The sequence below is a fragment of the Mustela nigripes genome, chromosome 5, assembly GCF_022355385.1.
Source record: "Mustela nigripes isolate SB6536 chromosome 5, MUSNIG.SB6536, whole genome shotgun sequence".
In the NCBI taxonomy this organism is placed as follows: domain Eukaryota; kingdom Metazoa; phylum Chordata; class Mammalia; order Carnivora; family Mustelidae; genus Mustela; species Mustela nigripes.
The window spans coordinates 49,205,101-49,216,678 of record NC_081561.1 but is presented as its reverse complement, the minus strand read 5'-3'; positions in this window follow the sequence as shown (position 1 = coordinate 49,216,678).

Sequence of the window (11,578 nt, the reverse complement as noted above, 5' to 3'; positions counted from 1 at the left end):
TTTAATTTCTTCTTTGTAGATTTGGATGCCTTTCATTTCTTTTTGTTATTCTTTAATTTCTTTTTGTCATTTCTGATTGCTGAGGGTAGTACTTCTAGTACTGCATTGGATAGCAGTGGTGATAGCAGACATCCCTGCCATGTTCCTAACCTTAGAAGAAAAGCTCTCAGTTTTTCTCCATTGAGAATGATACTCATGGTGGGTTTTTCATAGATGGCTTTGATGATATTGAGGAATGTACCCTTTATCCCTACACTTTGAGGAGTTTTTATTAAGAAAGGATGCTGTACTTTGTCAAATTCTTTTTCAGCATCTATTGAGAGTATCATATGGTTCTTGTTCTTCCTTTTATTAATGTATCGCATCAATTGACTTGTGGATATTGAACTAACCTTGCAGCTGTGGGATAAATCCCGCTTGGTTGTGGTGAATAATGCTTTTAATGTACTGTTGGGTCCTAGTATTTGGGTGACAATTTTTGCATCCATGTTCATCAAGGATAATGGTCTGTTATTCTCTTTTTTGATGGAGTATTTGTCTGGTTTTGGGATCAAGATAATGTTGGCCCCATAAAATGAGTTTGGAAGTTTTCCTTCCATTTCTATTTTTTTTGAAAAGTTTCAGGAGAATAGGTATTAATTCTTCTTTAAATGTTTGGTAGAATTCCCCTGGGAAACCATCTGGACCTGGGCTCTTGTTTGTTGGGAGATTTTTGATGACTGCTTCAATCTCCTTACTGGTTATGGGTCTGTTCAGCTTTTCTATTTCTTCCTGGTTCAGTTTCATTAGGAATGCATCCATTTCTTCCAGATTGTCAAATTTGCTGGCATATAGTTGCTCATAGTATATTCATATAATTGTTTGTATGTCTTTGGTGTTGGTTGTGATCTCTCCTCTTTCATTCATGATTTTATTTATTTAGGTCCTTTCTCTTTTCTTTTTGATAAGTCTGGCCAGGGGTTTATCAGTCTTATTAATTCTTTCAAAGCATCAGCTCCTAGTTTCATTGATTTGTTCTACTGTTCTTTTGGTTTCTATTTCATTGAGTTCTACTCTGATCTTTATTATTTCTTTTCTCCTGCTGGGTTTAGGCTTTCTTTGCTGTTCTTTCTCCAGCTCCATTAGGTGTAAGGTTAGGTTGTGTATTTGAGACCTTTCTTGTTTCTTGAGAAAGGCTTGTATAACTATATATTTTCCTCTCAGGACTGCCTTTGCTGTGTCCCAAAGATTTGGAACAATTGTGTCTTCATTATCATTTATTTCCATGAATTTTTTCAATTCTTCTTTAATTTTCTGGTTGTCCCATTCTTTAGTAGGATGCTCTTTAGCCTCCATGTATTTGGTTTTACCAACTTTCCTCTCATGATTGAGTTCTAGCTTCAGAGCATTGTGGTCTGAAAATATGCAGGGAATGATCCCAATCTTTTGGTACTGGTTGAGGCCCGATTGGTGACCCAGGATGTGATCTATTCTGGAGAATGTTCCATGTGCACTAGAAAAGAATGTGTATTCTGTTGCTTTGAGATGGAATGTTCTGAATATATCTCTGATGTCCCCCTGGTACAGTGTGTTATTTAAGGGCTTTATTTCCTTGTTGATCTTTTGCTTGGATGATCTGTCCATTTCAGTGAGGGGGGTGTTAAAGTCCTCTATTATTGTATTATTGTTGTGTTTCTTTGATTTTGTTATTAATTGGTTTATGTAGTTGGCTGCTTCCATGTTAGGGGCATAGGTATTTAAAACTTTTAGGACAGACCCTTTGAATATGATATAGTGTGTCTTTCCTCATCTTTTATTATAGTCTTTGGCTCAAAATCTAATTTATCTAATATAAGGATTGCCACCCTAGCTTTCTTTTGATGTCCATTAGCATGGTAAATTGTTTTCCATGCCCTTACTTTAAATCTGGAGGTGTCTTTGGGTCTAATGAATTTCTTTTAGACAGCATGTTAATGGGTTTTATTTTTTTATCCATTCTGATACTCTGTGTATGTTGATTGGGGCATTTAGCCTATTTACATTCCAGATAACTATTGAAAGAGATGAATTTAGTGTCATTGTATTGCCTGGAAGGTGACTGTTACTGTATATTGTTCATGTTCCTTTCTGATATGTTATTTTTAGGCTCTCTTTTTGCTTAGAGGACCCCTTTCAATATTTTCTGTGGGGCTGGTTTGATGTTTACAAATTCTTTTTTTTTTTTTTTTTTTTTTTTTTTTTGTCCTGAAAACTTTTTTTCTCTCCTTTTACTTTCTTTCTTTCTTTTTTTTTTTTTTTTAAGATTTTATTTATTTATTTGACAGAGAGAGATTACAAGTAGACAGAGAGGCAGGCAGAGAGAGAGAAGGAAGCAGGCTCCCTGCTGAGCAGAGAGCCCTATGTGGGACTCGATCCCAGGCCCCTGGGATCATGACCTGAGCTGAAGGCAGCAGCTTAACCCACTGAGCCACCCAGGCGCCCCTCTCCTTTTACTTTCAATGACAGCTTAGCTGGATATAGTATTCTTGGCTATATGTTTTTCTCATTTAGTGCTCTGAATATATCGTGCCAATTCTTTCTGGTCTGCCAGTCTTATGGATAAGTCTGCTGATAATCTAATATTTTTACCATTGTATGTTACAGACTTCTTGTCCTGGGCTGCTTTCAGGATTTTCTCTTTGTCACTGAGACTTGTAAGTTTTATTATTAGATGACGGGGTGTGGACCTATTTTTATTGATTTTGAGGGTGGTTCTCTATGCCTCCTGGATGTTGATGCTTGTTCCCTTTGCCATATTACGGAAATTCTCTACAATAATTCACTCCAGTATACCTTCTGCCCCCCTTTCTCTTTCTTCTTCTTCTGAAATCCCAATTATTCTAGTACTGTTTCATCTTATGTTATCACTTGTCTCTTGAATTCTACCCTAATAAAGAAGCTGAGCAAAAGAGAAGCTACCAGTAGCTGGTAGCTGTTTGTCTCTCTTTTGCTCAGCTTCTTTATTCTCCATCATTTGGTCTCTATATTACTAATTGTCTCTTCTGCCTCATTTATCCTAGCAGTAAGAGCCTCCATTTTTTATTGCACCTCATTAATAGCTTTTTAAATTTCAACTTTGTTAGATTTTAGTTCTTTTATTTCTCCAGAAAGAGCTTTTATTTCTCCAGAAAGTGCTTCTCTAATATCTCCAATTCCTTTTTTGAGCCCAGCTAGCACCCTGAGAATCATCATTCTGAACTCTCGATCTCACATATTACCAATGTCCATATTGATTAGGTCCCTAGCCTTCAGTACTGCCTCTTTTTCTTTTTTCTTTTTTTTTTTTTTTTTTTTGGTGGTGAGATTTTCTACTGTGTCATTTTATCCAGATAAGAATATATGAACTGGAGAATAAAAGACTAAAATGGTGGCAAAGACCCCAGAAAATGTACACTAACCACATCAGAAGAGACCCCAAATCAGGGGAAGAAGTAAGAGGGTAAAAAGAAGTTTAAAAAAATTTTTTTAAATTAAAAGAAAAAAATATATATATGTATATATAACTGGTGAATAGAACAGAGCCACCCATTTGATTTTGAGTATATTTTGGTCTCAGAAGAAACTATGTCACAAAATTTTCAAAGAAAGATATATATATATATATAGATAGATAGATAGATAGATATACATACATACACACACACACACATACACATGTTGAAGGAATGGAATATGACTCTAAAGATGAAAATATTTAAAAAATTCTAAAAAAGGAATTGATAAGGTAAGTTGGTTGGAAAAAGAAAGTGGGGAGAATTTGCTCAGGCTGGAGACTAGAACAAAGCCCTGTTCTAGATTTAGGGGACATTTTGATCCATTAGAAGAAATTGTATCCCAAAAACTTTAGAAGAAAAAACCTTTTATGTATACAAAAAATAAAGTTAGATACAATGGAGGATAAAATATGACTATAATAATAAAGGCTTAAAAAGAATCTCACAGGGGCACCTGGGTGGCTCAGTGGGTTAAGCCGCTGCCTTCAACTCAGGTCATGATCTCAGGGTCCTGGGATCGAGTCCCACGTCCGGCTCTCTGCTTAGCAGGGAGCCTGCTTCCTCCTCTCTCTCTCTCTGCCTGCCTCTCTGCCTACTTGTGATCTCTCTCTGTCAAATAAATAAATAAAATTCTTAAAAAAAAAAAAAAAAGAATCTCACAAAACAAACTGAGGGCTGCTGGGGGGAGGGGGTTTGGGAGAAGGGGGTGGGATTATGGACATTGGGGAGGGTATGTGCTTTGGTGAGTGCTGTGAAGTGTGTAAACCTGGTGATTCACAGACCTGTACCCCTGGGGATAAAAATATATGTTTATAAAAAATAAAAAAATTTAAAAAAAAAGATTTTTTAGAAAGGTATTGTTAAGATAAACTAGTTTAAAAAAAAGAGGAAAGAACAAAATTAGAGTAAGACAACAATAAAATTAAAAACTTTAATTAATTTTGCAAGACTCAAGAATCATTGGGAGAAAGCCATGAATTCCATGCTTTCCTTTCCCCTGCTCTGGAATTCCACTGTTCTTCTTGATCAGTGAGCTTGGTCCTAACTGGATGTTCTTGCTGATCTTCTGGAGAGGCGCCTGTTCCAGTGATTCTCAAATGTCTTTGCCCAAGGCAGAATTGCGCTGCCCTTGCCAGAGGCTGGGCTAAGCTATCTGCTGGGGTTCGCTCTAGGGAGCTTTTGTTCCTTGAACGCTTTCTGTAGAGCTCTGGAGAACAGGAATGAAAATGGCAGCCTCCCGATCTCCAGCCTGGAGAAGCTGAGAGCTTGAGGCCCCACTCCTTAGTGCACCCTCAGAGAAAAGCACTCAATCATTTCCATCTCCCTGGTCTCTGGCCCTGCTCTGAGCTCACCTGGCCTGTGACCAAGTGCCTCCATCTCTGGCACACAGCCCCATTTGGAGTCTCAAAATGCAGCAAATTCCTGTCTCCAGGGAGGAAGGTGTGTCTCCCCAGATCTGCCACTTGTGGAGTCCCTGCTCAAAAAGCATTAGTCTGACTGTGCTGCAGATCACAGTTTAAGGTAACCCAAAGCTAAGAGCTCACCCCTTGCCTCTGTCTCTGTAATCAGCTTCCCTGCTCTAATACCTGTGAGCTCTGCTACACTCAGACACCCCTAATCCTTCTGTGACCCCGCAGGACCTGAGACCACCCCATCCCTGCGAGGGTTCCACCCCCGCTTGGCCTCTGGAGTGATGTTCCTCAGTGGAGCAGACTTTAAAAGTTTGAATTTTGTGCTCCACCACTTGCCGGGAGCAGGCCCTTCCCCCTGTGGTCTATCTTCCTGTCACTTCAGATTCACTTTTCCACACATCTTACTTTTCAGAAAGTGGTCAATTTTCTCTTTCTAGAGTTGCGCTCTTCTTCTCTTTGATCTCCTAGTGGGTTTGTGGGTGTTCAGAATGGTTTGGTAACTATCTAGCTGAACCCCTGTGACCTGATGTCATCTCAGTCTGCTACTCCTCTGCTATCTTGACTCCTACCCCACTATGTTATTGACCTTCTTGCCCACCATCTCTTTCTCTGCTTCCTTTGTTCCTGTTCCTCCTTTCTTTCTTCATATGCTTTGTCTTTTTTCTCATCTTCTTTTCTTTCCTCTTCTATAGCGGCTATTGGCAATTGTTGGAGCTCCTTGGCTCATAGCAGAACATTTCCAATCTCTGCTCTTCTCTTCATGTGGCCTCCTACTCTGTTTCCCTATGTGTCACATCTCCCTCTCTTTTCTCTTTAAGGGCAGCAGCCACTGAATTTAGGACCTACTACTGGTGGTTCACAACACTCTTGGTATTCCTAGGTGTCATCTTCAACCTCCCCCAGTACTCAGAAGGCAGGAAGAGATGCAGAAGAGAAGAAAAGAGACAGGCCACTCCAGATTGGTGGGTGACAGTTTTAATAAGCAAAGGGAGCTTACATGTGAGCCTTGCCTAGGGCAGCAGCAAAAAGAATGGATCCCTGGACCTACCTGCTGTATCTCAAAAGTTTTTATATAGAGAGATCTTAGCTAGATTCAATCAAGTATATTATGCACATATTCTCAACACCACATTAATCTCTCAAGGCTATGTTCTCGGAGAAGTCTCTGAGAGCAAGAAAGGCGAGAGGAACTCACATTTCAAGGACACAGTAGCTTTTGGGAGAGGGGGTGCTGGTGAGGAGCCTTTAAGTGCAAAGGTCCAGCTCACAGTTCAACTGGCAGTTAAGCCTCTTTGATAAACTTCCCCAGCACTCCAGCTCCCCACCTCCCAACTCCTTCACCCTCCCCCATGATCAGCTCTTACAATCTCACACACAACCCTTTTCTTCAGTGGGCCCTGAAAGGTCACAAAGGGTGTCATTGCCATGGAGGTGGCTCCTTTGTTGACCAGCTGGCTATGCTGGAGGAAGATTCTACAGCAGCAGTAAGCACATATAAGAGAAAACATGGACTAAGACAATGATTCTCAAAACCAGGGGCCACTTTTTCCCACTAAGACCCCCATAATCCAAACCATTGATTTCTTCAGCCCTCTAAGTGGGGGATGGATCACTCAGGACATTAATTTTTGTCTGCATGTGATTTAATAAAGATGATCCATTAGGAGGTTTATTGCATATGAATGCAAAACATTCTTTTTGGATGATAGCTTAGGTGTCATTCTGGCACATGGGACACAGGCCCTACCAGTTGATCATTCAAATGTATTAAAGCCTGAGATAGTACTTTAGTTCACCTAACCAAGGTAGTTTTATCTGTTAATAATTTATTCTAGTATTTTCATCCTCCATTTTTCCTTTCTACCAGCCCTGCCGCTTGGCTGTTGTAGGGGAGATGAGACCTAGTTTCAATGTCATGTTCTTTTGGCCAGTCTTGCACATCATGACCTTCGAGATGTGACTTCTGTTCACTGCCTATTCAACAAGGGTATCTGTCATGGTATTTAGTTTCTCTAAACCCCAGAGGGTGGCACCCTGGTTTACATGATGACAGGGCAAAGCTTGGATTAGGCCAAATGCAATGTCCATATAAAACAAGGCATTTTTTGAAGCTTCACTCAAAGGGAGGAGGCCAACATAATCAACTTTTCAATCCCTCACTTGTTGGGAACTCTAGTGGATGATCCCAGGTTCTTTTTGCCTTGCCTTGGACATTATTTAGAACAAATAGGACTTGCTATTACTGCATTATCTGTGTCACTGTACTTTAAGGGCAACCATGCTTCTTTGACAATATGTCATCCTACTTGGGCAGAGTGGTAGCCATTATTTTTTTTAAAGATTTTATTTATTAATTGGACAGAGAGCATAAGCCTGGGGATCAGCTGGCTTCCCACTGAGCAAGAAGCCCTACATTGAGCTAGAACCCAGGACCCTGGGATCATGATTGAGCTGAAGTCAGATGCCCAACTGACTGAACCACCCAGATGCCCCAGTGGTGGCCATTCTTTCTATGTGCCCTGTCTTCTGTATCTATTGAAGGGCCTACTAAAACTTGTACCTGAGCTAAGGCATCAGTTGTCTGATTGTCAGGGCATGTCAATGTCTTATGAACCGATACATGGAAAACAGTTAGATTTGCCTCAGGCTCTTGCCAACAAACTCATCTTCATTCAGCCCTCAGCTTCCCATCATCTGAGACATAGGGTGAATCCCTTTAGAATAGCTCAACTGTTAGTGCAAAGGGCTAATGGCAAGGGCTCGTGAGTAACCATCATCCAGATTACTCTGAGCTCAGCCCCACTGGCTGTGGCACTGGCTGCTATGAGACGTTTTACTTGAAAGATTGCTGTATACACCGTTAGGAGCTATTGCTCCAGGGAAATGTATCAGATTTCTGCTCTCTTCCAGAGCAAGGGCTGAAATCCTAGGGGCTCTTCCACCTTTTGTTAACTTTGCCACAGTGCCTAACTCATAACCCTCCAAAGTCATAACACATCTAGCTCAGATGGTAACCTGCTTAGGAAATGCCCAGAGCTTTAATCTACATCACTAGTACTTTTCCATCCCAGAGATGGCTTGTGGTTATGATTTGCAGTATCACATGTGTCTTTTTTTTTTTTTTTAAGTGGGCAGTATAAAGGATTGGGGAGGGCACTGAACCAGGTGGGCATTAAAAGTCACCCAAAACCTCCAAATCCCTACAAAGGCTTGCACTTCCTTCACAGTCTTAGGGGTTGGAGAGATTGCACCTTATCAACTATGGCATTTGAAGCAACATGAGTCTTACCTAACCAGAAACTCCCATAGCTTTGCAACAATGCCAAGGCCTCGAATTTCTGTGGGTTCACTGCCTATCCTCTACATCACAGATGTTCCTGCAGCAGAGGCAAATCTTCACCTGTTAACATTGTATCATCAGTGCAATGGGCCTATTTTACTGACATGAAGAAAAGAAGAGGGACAGGTTTCAGGCTAAAACTTCATGACCTATTGTGGGGCTATGCAGTTAGCCTTGGGAAAGTACTTGGAAGATTTGTTAGTATCCCTCCCACATGAAGGCAAATTGATCTTAATGATCAGAAACGTGTACTTGTCAGCCTTCCATTAACTCCTTGAAGATGCAACATTTTTGTAGAAAATTTTTGCCTAAACATCAGAGTAAAACAGTAACTATCTACAAACGACACAAGACCTAAAAATGGCCATGATGAAGGATCTGATGAGAATTTACTGCAGCAATTGACAAGAGAATTTGGTTATTTCCTTGACATACATTTTCAAATGATGACTGACACCAGGATACCGGGGCATATCAGGTTTAGGAATTTCATACAAATATACTCTAAAGAAAATTTAGCATCTTTTCTTATTTGACAATGCTTCTCATGAAATTTAACATAAATGAAAAGTCACACAGTTGTAAAACACCTGGCTTTTTTAATAGCAAAGAGTCAGTTCCTTATGTAATCAAAGATCTGATAAAAATACAGAACCTTTGTTTCATAGGCAGCTTATATTAAAGGTAAAGAAAAGCCTTTGTTTATACTTCCTTATAAGAACAGATCAATAATCTAAGAAAACAGAAAATTAAATTTTAACAGAAAGAAAACTAAATTCTAATTGTGCACCACTATGTGCTGGATAATAAAACTCTTATTTTCTTTTTAATTTACAAAAATCCATTCCAATCATAGCTTGATGGCACATAAAATTCCTTCCTTGATATTCCTTTTCTACACACCTTCTGTAGCCTCAGCTCTTCTAATGTTCTAATTTGAGCTTCAGCCTCTACTTGGGCATCAGTGTCCAGGTGAATGGCCCATAGTAGAAGCCAGCCTGCCACAGCCTGGGCTTCTCTTCTTTGCTGAAGTGCACTGTGGGCAGTCCCCCAACAAGTACATTAGACTGGCTGGCGCTTTCAGCTGTCCTCATATCCTCAAGATAGTTTACAATATCTCACATAGGGGCCACCTCTCCCCACAGAGAAGGTAGTGGCCAATTTGGGATTTCCCCTGTGAATGCCTCTTTCCCAAGACCAAATTTTATAATCTCCTAGCTGGCTCACCAATTATTGGTTTAGAATCCTCCCAGAAGCTTGCTGGGTATAGGGTCCTCTATATTTAGTGGACCAGGAGAAATGGAAGAAAAAGGCCACTCCAGGTTGGTAGATGGCAGTTTTAATAAGCAAAGGAAACTTACATACAAGATTTAGGGTGGCTGCAAGATGAATGCGTTCTTGTCTCGCCTGCCAAATCTTTAAAGTTTATAAAGAGGACTTCCCTGGATTCAGTCACATATACTGTGCAGGTGTTGCCAACACCACATCATTGTCTCCTTGGGAAAGCCTCTGGAAGCAGGAAAGGCAGCAGGAACCCACATTTTGAGGACAGTGGAGGGAAGGAAGAGCCCTTGAGTGCTTGGGTCCAGCTCACAGGTCAACCAGCAGTCATGTCTTTTCAGTAATCTTCCCTGACACCCACCCTAAATCCAGAATAATTTCATTCCATTATCCTTAACTTTATTAGATCTCCAAAGGCCTATTTCTAAATAAGGTCACAGATTCACAGATATCAAGGTAAGGATTTGTGCATATATTTTGGGGGAATACTATTCAATTCACTACACACATGTAAATCATTATTATTATAACTATTATTATTATTAAATTATTTTATCCCCATAGGTCAGTACTAATTCAGAACATGTCTCAGTCATTAGTCTATATTGGATTTTCTTGGTACATAATGCAATATCAGACTACATATGCAGATTCTGCTTTAATTCAGAAAAACATTGCTCTATTATGTCCTTAATATTTTTCTCTTATATCTGACTTATTTTTCATAAAAAGTGACAGTTATGTATTTGTTAGGTATCTTCTCAAATTTATACTGTTTTTGCTCCTGTCCTCTCTTGTATTGACTTTATCATCAGCTCTGTATTTAATGTGTTTAACTACTCCTAATGATGTTTTGTTTTTCATTTAAATTTACTGACACATCATTGCATACATCAAAATGAACAAATTTTATATTTTGTTTCACAAATATATACACCTACATAACCACCACAATCAAGATATAGGATTTCTAACAACAGAAGTTTCCCTTTTGCTCCTTGCTAATCCATCCCCATCCTTCAGGACCCATTCTTCCCCCCAGATAAATACTGGTTTACTTTCGATTGCTCTAAATTAGATTTATCTGTTCTAGAATTTCAAGTGAGTTGAATCATATAAAATCATAATGTTTTGACTCAGCATTATGTTATTGTGTTTTCTGTGTTGCTCATCAGAAGTTTATTCTTTGATACTAGTGAATATATCCCATTGCACTGTTATGCTAAATTAAAAAAAACTCCAGTCCAGTTTTTGGCTGTTATGAATAAAGCTTTTATAAACATTTGTGTTCACTTCTTTGGGTGAACATAATTTCTCATTTCTTTTGAGTAAAAATCTAGAAGTGAAATTTCTGGGTCATGTGTGAAGTAAAATTTTCATTTTATAAGGTTTTGCCTACAATGAAGTTGCAAAGATATCTATGTTCCCTTTAAAAAAATATTTTTTCAGTATAGCATATAGATTTATAATCCACTTGTTACAATTTGGGCATATGGCGTGAGGTAAGTGTTGTGGTTCCCTATTTTTCATTTGGAAATCCAGTTATTCCAGCATCTTTGTTGAAGGCTATCATTTTACATAGAATTGCCTTTGCATCTTTGTTGAAAATTAATTGACCATATATGTGTGGGTGTATTTCTTTGTTTTTTTTTTTTAATTTTTTATTTTTTATAAACATATATTTTTATCCCCAGGGGTACAGGTCTGTGAATCACCAGGTTTACACACTTCACAGCACTCACCAAAGCACATACCCTCCCCAATGTCCATAATCCCACCCCCTTCTCCCAACCCCCCTCCCCCCAGCAGCCCTCAGTTTGTTTTGTGAGATTAAGAGTCACTAATGGTTTGTCTCCCTCCCAATTCCATCTTGTTTCATTGATGTGTGGGTGTATTTCTGAACTCTGTCTTTTCATTGTTTTCTTATGTCTATTCCTATGCTAATTTATACTGTGTTGATTACTGCAGCATGGTAATAAATCTTGAAATCAAGTACTTCAAGTCTTCCAAATTGATTCTTTTTTTAAAGTGTT